At 33.2% G+C, this 19,995-nt stretch overlaps 1 protein-coding gene across 1 annotated transcript in view; it reads left to right on the forward strand.

Moving 5' to 3' along the window:
- The window catches only part of LOC106875788 (uncharacterized), a 236,059-nt gene that overhangs the window by 130,872 nt on the left and 85,192 nt on the right, over window positions 1-19,995 (forward strand). The gene's annotated exons all lie outside the window — the stretch shown is intronic.

The raw sequence follows: 19,995 nt of genomic DNA on the forward strand, positions 1-19,995 counted from the left end.
ATGTGTATATTTCTGCATGTGTGTGCATGTATTTGTCTACAGTGCCAAATAATACTGTCACCAAAGCAGGTTGAATGTTCAATTTCTTTATTGCCCACAAGGGGTTAAACATAGAGAGGACAAACAAAGGGGTTAAGTCGATTACATCAACCCAGTGCGTAACTGGTACTTAATTTATCGACCCCGAAAGGATGAAAGGCAAAGTCGACCTCGGCGGAATTTGAACTCAGAACGTAACGGCAGACGAAATACCGCTAAGCATTTCGTCCGGCATGCTAACGTTTCTGCCAGCTCGCAGCAGGTTGAATGTTCAGTCAGCCATACCAAATTGTCAGCAAACAAATAGCTATGCTGAATCATCTCATTCTGTCTCACAAAATGGTTAGAGAAATTCTATATTTAGCACACCGCCCACAATATTCTGTTGTCACGCTCCGAACTTGTTTAAGGACATTACAACTACAACTACAACATATGAGTGAAGCATGTCAGTATATTCTTTTCATTGCTGCATATTCTTCAATATGAATGGTGATGCATCTGCAATATTATTTTTCAGTGTAAGTAGGTAATCACCTTAAATATGTGCTGACAGTAAATGTAGCTTGAATTGCAATACGAAAACAAACAAACAAAATAAAAGAAATCATGTGTAAGAAATAAAAAAAAGAAAAATCAGCAGTTTGTAAACATGAAACTGATAGCTCAATCAATATCTTTTAAAACATCTTGCCTGTATAAATATAAAAATCACACCTACATATCAAATATAATATATTGCATCATATAATATAATTATATAGTGTAAAATGATATGGCATGACATGATATATGATATAATATATGCATTATATATACGATATATATGATATGACATATATATATATATAGACACACATATGCGTGCACACACACAAAGTGCTTGGGTTATAATTTCCTTTATGGATTTAGTTTCGGACATTAGGGTCTTTTCTATTCCTTTTTCTTTTTTTAGATTCAGTCAACCGGAGTATAAAATTCCAAGTCTCACTAAGAATATTTGTAATTTCATATAAATTTATCGTCGATATATATTCTTTTCTACTCTAGGCACAAGGCCCGAAATTTTAGGGGTGGGGGGAGGGGAGCAGTCGATTAGATCGACCCCAGTGCGCAACTGGTACTTAATTTATCGACTCCCAAGAGGATGAAAGGCAAAGTCGACCTCAGCGGGATTTGAACTCAGAACATAAAGACAGACGAAATACCGCTAAGCATTTCACCCAGTGTGCTAACGTTTCTGCCAGCTCATCGCCTTACCGTTGATATATATTGAAAGCAATTTACAAACCTCTATGTCAAATGACTTTAAGCAATGGTTTACAATGTCATTATTATCGGTTTTGGCGCACCGGTAGAATCATTAGTATGCTGGATAAAATGCTTAGTGGCTTTTCATCTGTCTTTACATTCTGAGTTTAAATTCTGGCAACGTTGACTTTGCTATTCGTCCTTTTGGAGTCAATAAATTAAGTACCAGTCACATACTGGGGTCAATGTAATTGACTTATCCGCTCCCCTGAAGTTGTTGACCGTGTGCCAAAATTTGAAACCACTATTATCAGGTCCTGCATAATGGGATATTTCCTATTATATATGATATAGATCAGAAACACACAAATTAAATACTTTCAAAATATCATTATTTGGTTTGACTTCATTATTACAGTTTATATAATTTGATGCCAGCACAAACTAGCCTGTCCTGACTCTAATGAGGATTTAGAGTTGTATGTTGTATTTGATTTGAGTTGAAAATTCTGGTACCATGCATTGCTTCTTAGCAAAACATGAAATACGCACACACACACACACACACACACACAAATAATACATACATACATACATACATATATATATATTGGAAGACACTTTACGAAAGTGCTTCATAGTGGAATCAAGCCTGGAACCACATGACTAAATATTTTTAAGACGCATATACATTCCTACAGACTGATTATGCATTTGCATGTGAGTACGCATGCATACTGATGTAATTATGGATTAGAAACTGTGTTCAGAGAAAGCTTTAATTCGTCCAGCATGCACTAAATATCTGCCTACGTAGTTGAAACTGTTAGAAACACATAGAAGGCATTTATTTCCTTAGACTCTGAACTATTTTCTTTTTATCTTCAACTATGGACAACTCAAGGGAGGAAAAACTTGCCATAAATATTCTTTACTTTGTTGCACGCCAACTATCTCTTTTTATCTTGAGCAATCAATGTTATATCAGTTTTCCTGTTAGAAGAGGGTTGGTTAGCTAATTCACAAGTGTGGTCTTATGAAATAGCTTCATTTGAGTTAATGACAGAGAAGTAAGAATGAAAGAATCATGGAATGATCAAGGGAATACAGTTACTAAAGAATTGTGAAAGGAATGAAAGTTCCAAGAAATAATGAAAGAATAAAGACATGTTCAAGGGAATAAAGAAAAGAAAAACTAAGAAATATAAATGAAATTATTTTGTTTTGGGGGAATTTGCAAAGAAGGGAGAAAATGTATACTTTTTTTATACTTGTTGCTTATAGTTTTATTTGCTAATGTATTTATATTCTTCAGCCACAAAATATTGCTTATATTAAACTTAATCTCTTGCTAAATTTACAATTTATATAATCTTCTTTTTCTGAAAGAGTATTGAAATTTGCTTCAAGCATTGCAAGATGCAGATGATATAAATGTTTGAGAAGTTGGGGAAAATATGTAAGGTGGTATCAATAAATGAGAAAAGAAGGAAGATATTGTATTACCTAATATAGGTTGTTTAATGCGCTTAAAATATTTTGAGAAAGATTAGCCTTTTCAAATAAAGAAAGACAATAATCAAAGAGTTTGAAGAAAGGTGTTGTCACCAGCAGACCATTCTGGTATGTAGTAATGAAAAGCAATGATGGTTTACAGCATTTATAGTTGTGGTTGGTTAAGACACACGGTACCAGTAGAAACAATTAGTATGATGTGGCAAGAACAACGGCAGTTAGTATCTCGGCAAAAAGGTGTTTGAAAGAGTAGTGGCAAAGATCACTTGACAATAGCTGAACTTCAAGGTTAGCCAGTAAGGTATTTTGTGATTCTCCTTCTGTTAAAAAGGGTAGGATGTATTAAGCAGTTAGATGTGGTAAAATATGTCGTAGTGATGTGGTGAATGTATGTGAAGTAATAAAAGAAAGAGATGAGAGTTACATAATGACAGAGATTTATGCTCAAGGCGCTTATCATGCCTGAGGAATGCTCAGCTACTTAAACATTAATTCAGAAGCAGGTTTTAATTGATCAAACAAGTCAATTCTTATTGTCAGAAGGTGGAAATCCACCCTATATAATTAGATGAATTGCAGTGATGCTGATACTGAATGTCAACCATGTGTTTGAGGGGAATGTTTTGCACACCAAATACAAATACAGTAGGGCCTCACATATCAAATATAGTAAGCTGAAAGCTGATAAATGAGGTTATTCATGCAATTGCTATGTAAACATTTCCTTTAGATATGTATTTAAAAATCTAAAGACAACAGGCAAAGGAGGCAACTCTAATAAAAATGAATTGGAATTTTATAGGAACTGCAGTATGAGATAAATTGAACCAGTTGGTGAAAGCACCGAATATGTTTTAGTCTTATTAAACTTCCTCAGTGATATATATTCTACTCAGTTGGCAATAATAGGAGTGATCAATACACACGCATGCACACACACACACACACACACACACACACACACACACACACACACACACACACACACACACACACACACACACACACACACACACACACACACACACACACATTTAGGGTTGACTGTTGGAAGAAAGAATATTCACAACCATAGGAGTACATTTATTTTGTTTGAGTCAGTCTCTTACTAATCTGAGTTTTGCCTGGATGGTTATTTTTTTGTTTCCTTGCCAAATGAACACATGCACTATATATTTGTTCTTCACTCATTTATTATTGTCCTTCTTTTATTGTATGTCCATTGTCTGGAAATCTTTCATCATACATCTGTGATCTCTTCAGTGGTTCTTCTATTCCATATGTATCCTCCTGCTCTGTTTAGTCCATTCTGTCTTTCTATGATGTGTATCGTAATCATGCAAAGCAAATTCATGAATATTATATATTCATATATTCTGCTTAGCCAAAGCAATACTTATGACCAGTTTCTAGAAGTCAATATATTTGAATTTCACAGTGTTATATCAATTACTAAATGCATTACAAAAGAACTGGAGAAATACATGAACTACTTAACCAAACACTTTTGCTTCTCTATAAATCCCTAAAAATATGAAACCATGTTTATATATCAGAGAGTTGATTTCTGGGACAATATTGATGGTATGTGCAAAGGCTGTGTTGCAAATTCTGGTTCCTACAAATTAACTATATTTTCTTGGTGTTTGAAGTTGCTAAATTTTCTTACAGGTTTATTTGAATAACCACTCAAACAGCAGTAGTTGTCTTTAATGTGGAACTGGGGTATTTGGAAATGTATTGCTTTGAAGGCACCATGTATTTCCTCACTTGCTTATCTTTTACTATTGAATCTATCATTAAATTGGTAAATAACTTAAAATGTCATTTTCTATTATTCTTGGAGACAGTACTTAGAAAATAAGAACATGTTGAATATTTCCTTTGAATATGAACAAATTAAAATCATTGAAACAAAGAATAAAAAAAGAAAGTATATTTCGTTTTTAATATCTTAATCAAATGCTATCGTGGATACGAGTCTTCTTTCTTTTATCTTTTCTCTTTCAATTACATTGCTTTTTCTCTCTCTCTATCTCTCTCTCTCTCTCTCTCTCTCTCTCTCTCTCTCTCTCTCTCTCTCTCTCTCTCACACACACACACACACACACACCATGTAAACACATATACCACCTCACATACTGAATATGACATGGACATGTCTAAATATTAACAGAAGGAAATAAACTAATATTTTGCTGGGAAAACATTGACAGCTTTATTTTTCCCTGTCACTTGTCACTGAGATATTTTTGAAAGTTAAAAAATATATACATATAACTATTTAAAAAAGGTTGAAAGGATTTAAGGAAAAAAAAGAAACAAGAAAATATCAAGAAGATAACTGATTGAAATTACAGAATTTCAACTGCATTGATTATGCAGTTTATAGTTTTCAGTCTTCTGAATTTGTACATAAAAATTCTAAAAAGTATAAGAATATGCAACAATGAGAGAGCTAAACAAGTTCTTTGTGGTAGTTAGTATGGCACTTCATGCTTGTGAATTGAAATATTTCTATAATTGATTCTCCAACTACTATAAAATAGATACTGGTAAAATATTCAAATCAATTCAATTATATTCCCAATGTACTTACAAAATGACTATTGGACCTAACCACTATGAATTCCATCAAAATTATCCTAAGAGATTATTCTAGATTATTTAGGGTGTGCAATGCAAATATCTTTATTGAAAGAGGGTGATGAATGTACCACCAGAGGAAGTGTTATCCTTAGGGTAAATAATATTCAGGTGTAAGTGGATATTGTGGACCAGTATGAATTTGTCAGTATGTGAGCACCAAATAAAGAAATCTCTTACACTGTTCAGGCAGTTTCCAGATCTTTCAGTCTTTCTAATATATATGTCTTCCCCTTTGGTGTGCTGTTGGATTAGTAGAGAATTCACCATCTAACTCACTTTGAACATTCCAGTTATGACTGGTTGAACCTGTGGAAATCTGGTGATCGTACTTAAATTTACCTTCAGCCATATCTATATAATGCTTCTTTTCAACTGGTTGATGTGAACCTCAACTTCTTAGACAACCATGTTGTATATCTGGTGTAAAAGACAGGTTTTGTCTTCCTGTTTGAGCAACAAAAGTATCACATTTCGATGGTTTGTTAATGGTGTGTTTTCATATTGGAAGAATAGATGGTGATGATTTTAGTACAACCTCTGTAGGAAATCTTTATTTAATATCATTCACTGGAAAATGTATATCTAAAAGAGTCAGTAATGTGTGTGTATATGACTGTGTATGCAATTCTGCTTAGGCATAGTGATAATTATAAACAATTGTTGGAACTCAATATACATACACTTTACAGTAAGCCACCAGCTCAGTACAGGACGTAATTTTAATTAAAGAACGGGAAAAAAATGCAAGTTATTGTGATCTCCTTTATTAGTTTGCAACTGTTTTTATTATAAGAATGCACCCAGAGCTGAATACTCACGCAACATCTTATAGCAGAAACAGCTGTATGGTAATGAGAATAATAATGCACTTTCTGTTCTTTTTCATTCATTCATTCAGTATACATACATATACACACACATACATATACACACATATGCTCACACACACACATAATATAAGGGCTGTAAAATATATAGAAGTATACATTATACATGGTGCAAATATTGGATATAGAACATGCTTCTTGAGGTTGGGTGGACAAATATTTGTTTTTTGATATACGAAACACACACACATACTGTAATATGAACTTCATGAGATAGGAAATGAAAACTCAGTATAAACTAGGATAAAGTATGTCATTTGGAAAGTCACCACTCAAGAGTTTTACTGACTGGAAAACTTTGAAGGATGGTACTTCATGAATGCGTGAATTTCATCGCCTGATGAACCGTTGAGCTAAAATACCATATCATTCAGATATTACATAAGCAATTGGAAAAACTCGAAGTAATGACAATCTTAGAGACTACATATATGTGTGTGTATGTGTATGTAGCATGGTCAAATGATTAAAAAGCTTGCTTCATAATTACAAGCTACCCAAGTTCGATGTTACTGAATAGGGTTTTTTTTTTTTTGGCAGCCAGCTTGATTAATAAATTAGTGGCACGTTAACAGCCTTTACTTTCAATGCTATAATGTACTACAGAATACCATCATCCTTATCATCATCATCATCATCATCATCATTGTCATCATCATCATCATCGTCGTCGTCTTCATCATTAATCATCATCGTTATTGTCATCATCGTTTTGATGTCCACTTTTCCATTCTTGCATGGTTCAGACAGAATTTTTTGAGGCATAATGATAATAATAATAATAATCCTTTTCATTATAGGCACAAATCCTGAAATTTGGGGGAGGGTTAGTCAATTAAATCGGCGTCCCCCACTCTCCCCAGTACTCAACTTGCACTTATTTTATCAACATCCGAAAGGACAAAAGCCAAAGTCAACTCAAGCAGCATTTCAATAATGATAATAATAATAATAATAATAATAATAATAATAATAATAATAATAAATAATGATAATAATAATATTAATGATAATAATAATAATAATAATAATAATAATAATAATAATAATAATAATAATAATAATAATAATAATTAATAATGATAATAATAATATTAATGATAATAATAATAATAATAATAATAATAATTAATAATGATAATAATAATAATAATGATAATAATAATAATCTTTGTATAAAAGAAAATTCTTACTGGGCCCCACCTGCAAGGTTATGTGCTGTTAATCTTGATATGTGATCACCATGTTGAGCACATATGGTTGTGATGTGCCTGGTGTACCCTTATCAGATGGGTAATCATGACGGGTATAAAGGGCTTTGTATATTTTACCCCAGTATCACTTTGATGGCATACACTGCTCTCTCACTCAATAATAATAATAATAATAATAATAATGATAATAATACAGACCTTTGGAAGCTTGTGGTGACAGTAGTAGGATCAATGTTTCTATGAAGTTTACTATTTGTAGTTTTAAGGCAATACCAGTCAAGCCAAAAGAAAGTGAATATATTTTAACTACTTTGATTGGGGAAATAGAATAAGGTTTAAACACAACGGAATATGTAGAAGGAGTCATTATGGAATAGATTGCCTACATCATACATTTATGTGATCAAAGCTGGATAAATTCAGTTAACATATTTATTTTGCAATGCACACAAAAATAACAAACGAATTATTATTAATTGAAAACTAAGACAATGAGCTGACAAGATCATTAGTGTGTCAGATAAAATGTGGAGTGCCATTTCTTCTGAATCATTATGTTCTGATTTCAAATTCTGCCGTGGTCAACTTTACCTTTCTTGCTTTTGGTTTTGATAAAGTAAGGACCAACCAAGGACTGGGGCTGATGTAATCGACTGACCTTATCCTCTTAAAATTGCTGGCTTTATGCCAAAGTTAGATAATTTAACCATAAACTTAAATATGCCTGTTAGTGGCACAGTTAGAAGCTTACATTACTTCAGTTGTATTTATTAACATTTGTATCAATTAGCTTAACCGATAGTGTTTAATTCCAACCAGTGGCAGACTGGGTCTAAAAATATTGGCTGCCAGGAAGCTAAGGGGACCCACCCAAAACAACAAGGGGCCCACCCACAACTACAATGCTATCATTTAATATTTTGTTTGTTAAAAGTATTCTTTTCAACTGTCTACAAACACAGCCAGGCTGAAATGATTAATTGCATTCTTTCAGGAATTAATAACAAATTCTCAAATTTGAGGGGATGGGCCCCTTAGATACTAACATGGGCCCCCATATATGGATTCTAATGGTGCTGGGACCCACTTGCCATCGGGCAAGCTGACAACTTGGCCAGTCCACTACTGATTCCAACTAACTAACAAAAAAGAGTTATTTAAAAAATATAAAAAAAGAATCTATGCTATATACGTGTGGCAATCTTTCTAACTTTAATACATATAAAATGGTGAATAGAGTAAAATGGACTGCCACAATTTAAAGTGAAAGATAAACAAACAATTGTTAATATGTGGCATTATTTGGTAATAATGATGCCACATATTACTACAGTAAGTCCTGGGATCAATTTGTTTCACTAAAGGTGGTGCTCCAGCATGTCTGCAGTCAAATGGCTGAAACAAATAAAGGAATAAAAGAATAAAAGAATATTTAAGAACAGTAATGATGTAAATTTAAAAGTTTACTTCTGTGTGAAAGTGGTCTTCAGAAGGTCAATTTGATCCAGTTTCTTATCTGGTAGCATTTCGCAATGCCATCTGCTTACCCTATCTTTGTTTTTTTCATGAAACATAAAGAGAAATATAGCTAAAAGGTTCTTAACATCAAAACGCAACCCCCTTCCTACTAGTCAGCACTGCTATAGGATCAATTTGTTAAATTAAAAACTACTTGAAAGCGACCTGCCGTAGTACTCCTGACATGCAAAACATAATAGCACTGAAATCAGTAACACCTAAGGTGATGTGTGCACACATAAAAGCAAGGAAACATGCCTACTTAACCAATCTTGCAACAGCAAATCATTAATATGTGAGGTGGAAGTTATCTCCGTTTACAAGAATGAAAAAACTGAAGCGAAAACAGCATTGGGATGGTTGAGGGCAGCTTCAAAGATTCAAGGATGTGTGTGTGTGTGTATTATTTATGAGAGTATACATATATACATACATATATATATATATATATATATATATATATATATATATAGAGAGAGAGAGAGAGAGAGAGAGAGGGAGAGAGAGGGAGAGAGAAAGACACATGTATGACTGTATAAATATTCACACATGCATATGTACACACACACACACACACATAAAGTAAGTAGTCTTGTGAAGATTTTTTAGGTGGCTGTTAGTTGAAAGCAATATACTGTTTGGCACACAACCATATTTTTTTTAATATGCTAGTTACTCCTAGTGAAACATAATACAAATCCTTCATACAGTTAGCTATAGTCATTTCTCAAAGTAGAAGTTTTTCTACCATTTTTAGTTCCTTCTATATTGTTTGGTATATTAATTATACTAACCAATATACTAGATTTCAGCTAAATATACAAACCAATATACTAATTATACCCGTTCATATACCAACCAACTGTGTTTCACCTTTCTCTCCTATTAACATGTCTGGTTGAGTCATTTAAAGAGGACTTTCTGTGTTCCTTATCTGTTCTTCATTACAGCTCTATTTTTGCAACCACTTTGCCTTTCATCTTGTTTAGTTGGTTGGTTTAGTCTTTAGTTAGGTTACTTGGATGATTAGTGACACAGTAGTTGATAGATCAGCTACTTCGAGTTACTGTTAACATATTTAATGCAGGACACATCAAAAAGCAAACTAGAAATAATTATGTAGTAAGGAAAAAGAAAAGCCAATATTGTTTGGGATCTGTTTGGTAAGAATGAACACCACTCATGTTTCGGTATTATTATGACCTCATTAGCGAAGCATACTTCATTGTACTTGTCGATGTAATGATTGGTGAATCAGTAAATGAACATGCTACGAATGTCATGGTGGTTGCTTGTTGGTGTATGTTGTATTGTTGAAGACCATCATCAAGCTAGCTGCATGTATAATAAATGAAGCAACTCATGATCTTTTAATTTTTAACATATTTATTGCTGGACATGATTTACTGTGTTGGTTTGTTTACAAAAGAAAGATGCTGATATTATAAGCACTGACTGGGAAGGGAGAATTACGCTGGGTCTTGTGGAAGGCTAGCTGTAGTACATCATGAATGTATGAAATAGTTTCTTGCTCAAGGTGGTGTGTCCGAATGCTTGAGGTGGTCTGGTTTTAGTGGTCTGCCTTCTATAAGTGTCCATTGTGGACTACACAAATGCCTGAGGCCGTCTGATTGAATTAGGTGCCAAACAGTTGGTAATGCTGTTTTAACAATTTTCAACTCTTTAGTTCCATTCAACGATCTAATTCTATATTGGTATTTTCTACTTTATTACATACCCTTAGAAGGACTTCCGAACTCATTACTTTATTCAACAAGCCTCTTAACGTTTTGACCTGTATATTTAGTCTCCTGTGGTGCACTGGTGGCCATTGACATCTGGAAAACTAGAACAGTGAGATCATACCATTCTTTGATGGACGATCCCATAACATTTCCTTTTGATTTTTTTCACGTCTAAAGTTACAATTTTAGATATATGTAAGTTTATACATAGTGACATATTAAGGATGTTTGAAATTAATGGATGTAAAATGCACTTACACACACTCGCATGCATGCATGCACACACACACACACACACACACACACACACACACACACACGTATGTATGTGTGGGCGTGTGTAAGTATGTGTGTAAGCTAATGAAATATTTAATGTAATATAGGGCAATGATTAATTACATAACTTGTTCGTTGATAACCAAAAGCCAAGAATGAAAGATCATTGCTTCAAATAAATTTTTTTGTAAAATACTTTTGTCGTGTGCAACTGATGAAGGAATATTTGGTACCTGAAACGAATTCATAGTTGAATTCTATTTAGCACAAGTAAAAGATTTGAAGATTTAAAAAATGTATCTTCTAAATTTAGTGACTCAGATTCAAAACATTTTGGCAACGAAGATAATGGGAACAAATTAAAAATTTTATCAGACATTATCCACAGAAATCGTATAAGAGTATTTTTTCTTTCAAAGATACATATAATGAGATAAACACTAGCAGTATGAAAAATTCACGTGTAGAACTTGATCATCAAGTGTGCACTTAAATTCACAACTGCTAATGATGCATTTCATTTATCTTAACCTGTCCACATTTTTTTTAGCTTTGTCAACAACAAGCACAATTACAGAACGATCCTTTACCTGGTTTAAGCTCATAGATTCATACCTTCGTTGTACAATGGATGAGAGATTGTCTGAGACTTTAGTTTTGCTTTCCGACAGTTGGCATCTGAGATGGATTATGATAAAGTAATAGATAATTACTTAACAAAAATGAAGCCTATAAGAAAGATGATGAAGTTATTGCATACAATTTCATTTTGTTTGGTTTTGTTTCCATTTTACGCTTAAAATGTACAATAATCAAATAACACTTTTTTGTATAGTTTGTGCTAATTTTGATTTTAAATACAAATTTATGAGCATACTGTAAAAATGTTCTTATTGATTTTTATTTTAAATACAAAATAACTGTTATATATTTCCTTTAAAACTGTATTTTCCTGGCATTTTGTCTATGAATACAAAATTATAAGTATGTACTTCTTTTAGAATTTCATTTTTCTTGTGTTCTGAGTTTAGATACAAAATATCAATTATACACTTTCTTTAAAACTGTATATTCCTAGTGTTTTGATTTTAGATACAGAATAACAATATAGAATAAATCTAAATATATTTCATTTATGTTCTGGCACTTTTTTCCTGGTAAGAAGAGGAGCAATATAATTGGCATTAGAGATATTTTTGAATTATATGGTTAAGAGAACGAGTGAAATTCTTGTCAAAAATAGTTAATTCACCTTCATGAATAATCTCAATGATACACTGGAAAGTGAAAGATTATGTTAAGATATTTTCAGTCTGTGTCTGTTCTGACATTTAAACTGTATGTTGGATTGAACCACATGATAGTTCTAGATCTATTCTTATTTATTATACTTTGAAATATTAAAAAAAAAAAACGGTGTACACACACACTCACACACACACACACACACACACACACACACACACACACAAACATCAAATGTGTATTCTTCTTTCTTGCATTATAGCCTATTTTACAGTATATGCAATATTGTATATGGATATTCCTTTTGCATGTGTTGTCAGGAGTTTAACGTTTAGGGCTCTAATATAACTGGTTATTTGTCATGCAGCCTATTGTTGTGTGTGTGTGTGTGTGTGTGTGTGTGTGTGTGTGAATTTTAGCCTAGTTTCCATGTGGTCCAAATGAGTTCTTATTCTCAGTTACTGTACTAAGGTATGGTCATGGACCACATCTCGCTCATACGTTAAATGTTAGCATAGTTTCTACTGCTGGATGCCCTTACTAACACCAACACTTTGCAGAATAGACTTGGTACAGTTTTTCATGGTGGCAGCTCTGTAGAGGTTGTTATCCTCGACAAGACAAGACTAAAGAGCACCTCTAGCCCAACATAGTCTCTGCATGTTTGCCAACCTCTTTACAAAGTGTAATGGGTGCATTTTATTGTTACACCAGCACTAACAAGGCTGTTTTTTACTGCAAGGCAAACAGAGCTTTGCTGCTCGATGTTGTTTCTGTTCTTCTAGGACAACTTGACTATTAAAGTGAGTAATGACAGACACTGAACTAGTGTGAAGGAGAGAATGAAGGGGAAATAAATAAAGTGAGTTGGGTGACAGTATGGAGGAGGATGAGGAAGAAATGAGAGACACGGTGCTATAGGAGTAATGAAGAAACACAGGAATAATAGGAGGTTATCTCTATGGATGTCTGAATAATTAGGCACATGTTTATGTGGTGATGAAACTTCAGGTAATGGCCATGGGAGTCATTAACAGCTAACCTATAAATATATACTGCATATGACACTGAAATATTAGACTTCTTTTCTTCACGGTATAAAGTTTATTTCAGGGTTTGAATTATTTGTTTTATTTTTTGCTAATCTAGAACATAATTAGATTTCTCATGTTCTACTGTTTTACTAAATATGATTTACTTTGTTGTTTTTCGTTTTCTTTCTTTTTATTTTTGATTTTGGTATTATGATCGTGCTTTTCATGTTTGTTGTACACAATCTTTAATGTATGAATTGTGTTATTTTAATGGATGGTGATTATACTGTGTATGTGTTGTGTTTTTGCCATGTTATGTTATTGGTTTCAAAGTTTGGCACAAGGCCAGAAATTTCGGGTAAGTGGGTAAGTTGGTTACATCGACCTCAGCACTCAACTGGTACTTATTTTATTGACCCTGAAAGGATAAAAGGCAAGGTCGACCTTGGCAGCATTTGAACTCAGAATGTAAAGATGGATTACATGCTACTAAGCATTTTGTTCAGCATACTAACGATTCTCCCAGTGGTGTTTGTGTAGGATAAGTACTGTGTCATATAGTAGAGTATGGAATGAAGATTGTATAGGCTGTATTGTCTGAGATATCATTATTGTTGCTTAATCTCAAGTTGGCTTTAATGGAGGAAATCTAAGGTCAAAGAAATTCTAAACAGAAACAACCCATCTTTTTCTTCAGATATAATGTGTTTACAATTGCATTATCCAGTACATCCTTCCAAATAGAAAAGGTAAACAGTAGATTCTTGATTCTGTCTAAGCCCTCAGTTCACTTAACATTCAATTTATTATGTGGAAACAGTAAACTATGACAGGGATTGTAAGCATATTCGTATCTATTATCTTATTTCTGGCTGTGAGTGCACTTTTTAATATTAGTCTCACCCTCCTCAAATATTCTTTCCCCATTTTCTCTTTTATATCTGTGTATTATATATTATCAATTTAATCTACTCTTAAGTACTTATATCAATGATTCCATTCTAATTCTATGATTTTAGAGTCTGGATCAAATTCAAGCTTCTCAGTTTTAATTAGTTTATCTCTCCTCAAAATAGCTTTGCAACATTTGACATTTCACCAAAATTCATGCACAACTTTTGGAAGGTTCCTCAGCTGGGTATTTCTTCTAAATAGTTTTAAATCATCCATGCAGAAGAGGTGGCTTATTTGTCCATGACATTTGTAACTATCTGTTTCATTTAACAAATATGTTGATGGTATCAAAGCAAGGTTGAAGAGTAGTGGGGTAAGGAGTCTCCTCCAAAGATACCTATTATTACAGATACTGGGTTTCTATATATCAATTTTTAATCGCCTTAGAAAGATGCACTTGATTTTACTTTAACATGGCATGGTTGACATACTGTCTTAGTATTGAAACTGCTTTATTTATGCAACATCGCCAATATTGAAGAGTCTGCTATGCTTTGCTAAGCTTTGTTTTCTCTTCCTACTGTCTTCAGTAACTACCTGTTCATCAATAGATGCTTTTTACATCCTTCTGTTCTTCTGGTAAGTTAATATTATGTTTCAAATGAGCAACCATCATATTATTCCGAATAGATGTAAGGGTTTTATATGTTGTTAGCAAACACATTGTTATCATCAGTTTTTACCGGGGGTCTTTAGTGTTGTTGTTTTGCTAATGAATATTGTTTTTCCCTCTAGTAACCAATGAGGTGTTAATTCTAATCTATTTACTAATTCATTGAATGCTGTTACCACATATTCACGACTACTGGCATAGTGTTTCAATCAGAAAATTATTATTTTTATTTCCAAGATCATCATGAGATATTGAATAGTACCTCAATCATTAAAGTCCAAATACTTGCCAGATGTATGGACACGGACACACACACACACACACACATGCATATATTTCAGCTAACATATTAGCATAGTTATATGTGATTGCCTAACTGGAAAATAAATGCTATGAATGCTTGATATTAAAAAAGACTCACTCATATCAAGATGGCAAAACAATACAAAAATTCTCAGATCATACCCTCTATGGGCCATAATCAAAATATGGTATAATAAGCAAAAGAAAAAAAAAAGAAAACCATGGAAACTAGAATAGATTAGCTGCCTCTTTCAGACATATGAAGGGATACAGTTAAAAGTTTATGACAGAATTAATAGAAACAGATACTTTGTTTTTGCTGACAGTAACACACAGATACACACACTTTGATATAAAGGAAACTTCCTTCAAAATTCCTATTTTGTTTTTCACACATTAACTTGTGTACGTTAAACTAAGTAAAACATGGGAGAAAGAAATCTAACTGTTTTTTGCAATAAATACATCTAAAGGAAAATGTTTATTGAACCCTTAATATACTACTGTGTGTCCCCAATTTACTATTTTGCTTGCGTGATATGGACTCTGGTAGAGAACCACTGTATGAAATGAACCCTTCCTCATTCATATATACACACAGTGAACCAGTGATTGATCCACTTCAAACCTGTAAGCAACCACTACTTTTACCAATCATGATATAATATTTTTTTAAAAATTAAAATGTGTGAGACTTTGTAAAGTCAATGCTTATAGATTTAGGCTACAATATTTTTAGACAAAGTTTTGAAAGTGTTATCTCTGTTTCTCCATGTTTGAATATTTGTAGAATTGTTTCCTTGTTGATAAAAATATATATATCATATAAAGCTCCTTATGCAGTCCTTTTATGTACACACTTCAAGTAACTTCACTTGCTGTAGCTTGTTAAATATAAAGGGGAGCTAAGTGTGGAAAAAAAAATTACTAGCATGAAAGTGATCTTTCTTGTGTAATTTCCTTCAAAGAATATGCATTTAATCTACTCTATTTACCTCCAGCACAAGGATGGGAAAGCTTTTTAATAGCAGGAGTGAATTGCAGAGGCATAAGAGCACTGGTGATGCATATGTGCTGAGAGAATAATGAATCTTTTTATTTTATAAATTCAAGCCATGAACACAATCACTTGAAGCAACTTTAATTAAAATGTTATTTTAATAAACTAGATGGTTAATAAACATTAATTAAAATGTTGCCTTAATAAACTAGATAGTTATAATACATTAATTATCAAAGCACTAAGTATTCCTCATTGTATTATGCTTTTGATTTACTATATTTTCTTACTATATCTTGTAACTTAATGAGAGCATTGGTTCAGCTTTGCTTTGCTTTGTAAAACAAAGCTCAGAAATGTTAGAAGGGACTGACGATGTGGTATTTCATAGTTGGTTTACAAGATTATCATCTGTAAGTCATGTGATTCTTTGGGAATTCAGCGTTTTGTTAATATATACCTGATGCAATGCCCTACCTTCATTTCAATTATTTTTGAAAATAATGAATTGTTTAGTAAAATAACTTTGTCATTTTTAATCTAATTGTTTGGAACATAGATTAATATAAACTTTTGATGGAAAGTTTCCATTTAAATCACTTTAAAACAAAAAAAGTTTTATTGTAGAATCAGTGGCAAGACTCAGGTGGGTGGTCATCAAAAAAGCTGAGGATTTAATGTTCACATTAGCAAATGGTAAAAAATAATGATTCAATTTTCAATTTATGACTCCAGAAACCTGGATATTTCTCAATATCTACATAGAATTCATAAAATTCCAAAAATTCAAAAAACTATTAAATCTAGATATCAAAATATTATCTGATTGTAAATGAATTAACTCAGGTTGCAAGTTGCTTCAGCTGGCATCACATCAGAGGTGGTTACACATGTTTGTGTTCCAAATTCATAATTTTGAAAATCTTAAAGCCTCTTTTTGGAATTGCTCCAAAAGATTAAAATACTCTTTGGAATTCTCCACCTTCAGTTATAATTTCTGTCCTTTCAGTGTTGGAAAAAGTATCAAACAGAATTTTTCCAGTTGTGTTAAGTGAACTCACAACGTTGATTCAAAGCTATTGTTATTTGTGTACAAACTAAAGTGATATGCCGATTTGGTCTTTGCAACCCTATATCTGGACCAGTTAGTGATCATCATCATCATCGTTTAACGTCCACTTTCCATGCTAGCATGGGTTGGACGATTTGACTGAGGACTGGCGAACCAGATGGCTACACCAGGCTCCAATCTGATTTGGCAGAGTTTCTGCAGCTGGATGCCCTTCCTAACACCAACCACTCCAAGAGTGTAGTGGGTGCTTTTATGTGCTATTGGCACGAAGGCCAGTCAAGCGGTACTGGCAACGGCCACACTCAAAATAGTGTATTTTACGTGCCACCTGCACAGAAGCCAGTCCAGCGGCGCTGGTAATGATCTCGCTCGAGAACCAAAAATACCAAATCATATTACCATTCAATGTCCTTAGTACTTTCTCATTTAATCTTCCAGTTCAGTTGTGAGCCAGAGAACATGACATTGGTAAATTAAATCACACACCATATTTTTATTTTCAGTTCCATCCAAATTACTTTAAACACTCTCGTGTTCAATAATTAATCCTTCACAAATATATTTTGTTACATCTTTCATCACATTATTCAGTTATAGAAAATCCTCCTCCTCCTTGTTGTCATTGCTATTAATTCATGTTGGCATAGATTAAATGGTTTGATAGGATCTCATGAAGACTGTATCGATCACCAAAAATTTTGTTGGTGAAAACCAGTCGACAGTTCTCCAATTCTTTTTCCCTCCCATTTGAGATCCTGCCATGGATGGTGCACTATCTGTGACTATGCTACAAAGATGGTACAAGGTGGAAGCATCTACACAGTTACATAACCTACTAGAAATAAACTGCTAAATCTTCCTCTAATTAAACACTGCTGTCTTCAGTGAAGAAAGATACAATGCCCAATACATTCCCTAATGTACAGAAAAAATGAAATGGTCAAAGCTGAAATGCTTTTGATTATGTGTTTGCTTGACCAAGACAGGCTGTAGCTTTGTAACAACAGTGCTAAGTTTCTCATAGGATAAATAAGAATTAATTATTGCTGATATTCATTATAATCATTTAATATCTGTTTTCCTATGCTGGCATAGGTTGGACATTTTGGCAGAGTCCACTGAGTCTCAGAGTTGCTTCAAGCCCCCACTGTCAGCTTTGGCATGGTTCTACAGCTAGAAGTCCTTCCTAACACCAACCACTTTACAGTGTGCAATGGGTGGATCTCTTGTGATCCCTAGAAGTAGTGAGGTCACCAAGCAACATGCAAAACAAAGAAAAGAAAGGAAAAGGAAAAAAGCCTCGACTGAGTTGGAGTGTATTTGAGAGAGGAGGAGAAAGAGGTGGCTTCATGCCAGGTATTGAAAGCCAAATGAGCACCCCTGGTAGTCTCGGGTATCAATTTTAAAGCAAGTAGATGTATTCATGCCATAAAGTTTGTCATATTTCCACATACAAATCATATGAGTGGGTGCTGAAAAGTTCCTGGCTTTGGGTAAAAGAATTGCAGAAGGGTTGGTTAATTATGATTTTACTCAACATATTCCCTTCTCAGATTCATGCACTTATTGCAGTGGTCTTTCAGTTTTCCTAAGCCCTGTATAAAAACTCAGAAGTTTGGGCCTCCTGCCAGGCCTTTCGTGATACCCTTAAAGCAGGAACTTTTCAGCATACCCCCCTAAACAACTTTACTGTCATTGTTTGTATTTGTATATCTGCTGTCTTATCAGCAACCATCAGGTAACACACAAATTCTGGGACTGCTGATTTCAACAATACTTGGGTATCGTTTATTATGTCTTTTATACAGTCAGAAACTGTGAACCTTGATAAACCAGCCTGATATTTTCTGAAATTAAAATTCACCCAACAGCAGCTGAATACTTTTCACTTTAGCTGTGTGGTTTCACTTACATGCATTAGAGAAAGTATTTTCATTAACATGTCTTTTGAAAATATATTGCTGTTTGTATAAAAATTCTTATAAAAGTGTTATCTCATCTAAGCACATATACTTCTAATACAAATATATAAATGCTAACATGACAATATATATATATATAGAATATATAGAAGGTAATTATAAGAGTTACATTTTCCACATGTATGTATATATTATAAAAGGTTGAAGTTGTGAATACAGGAGGCATTTGATAAGGTGTCATCGATACTGCTTTCAAAAGTATTCAGCATTTGTTTCTTTCACATATACTAATTTTATAGATATTTAATGAATTAGTATTTAACCCTAGACGAAACCTGATTGATCAGAGTTGTGTTCAAACACCCTTCATTCATAATCATTCGGTCTTTTCGAAATTATCTAAGATTATGTTATTGCATGTTTTTTTCTTCATTGAAGACAATTGGCTGCTATTTCTAGAAGATTGAGCAACTATCTAGAGGCTCTATCTCCTGACACTTGATATGTGTATTACTACAGAAGATAACATATGACTGGATATCTTTTCTATAATATCTTTTCTATTATAAAACATTTTAAAATTCATAGAAGAGCATGCCACTGACAATATGAATCAAGACTATATGCATCAAAATTCACAAGAACCAATGACTTTTTCTGACTGTTCAGCTTTCTTTCCTTCTCCTTTTCTCTCCCTTTCTGTCTCTATGTCCCCATATATATATATATATATATATATATATATATATATATATATA

This window comes from Octopus bimaculoides, chromosome 5, assembly GCF_001194135.2.
Source record: "Octopus bimaculoides isolate UCB-OBI-ISO-001 chromosome 5, ASM119413v2, whole genome shotgun sequence".
Classification (NCBI taxonomy): Eukaryota; Metazoa; Mollusca; class Cephalopoda; order Octopoda; family Octopodidae; genus Octopus; species Octopus bimaculoides.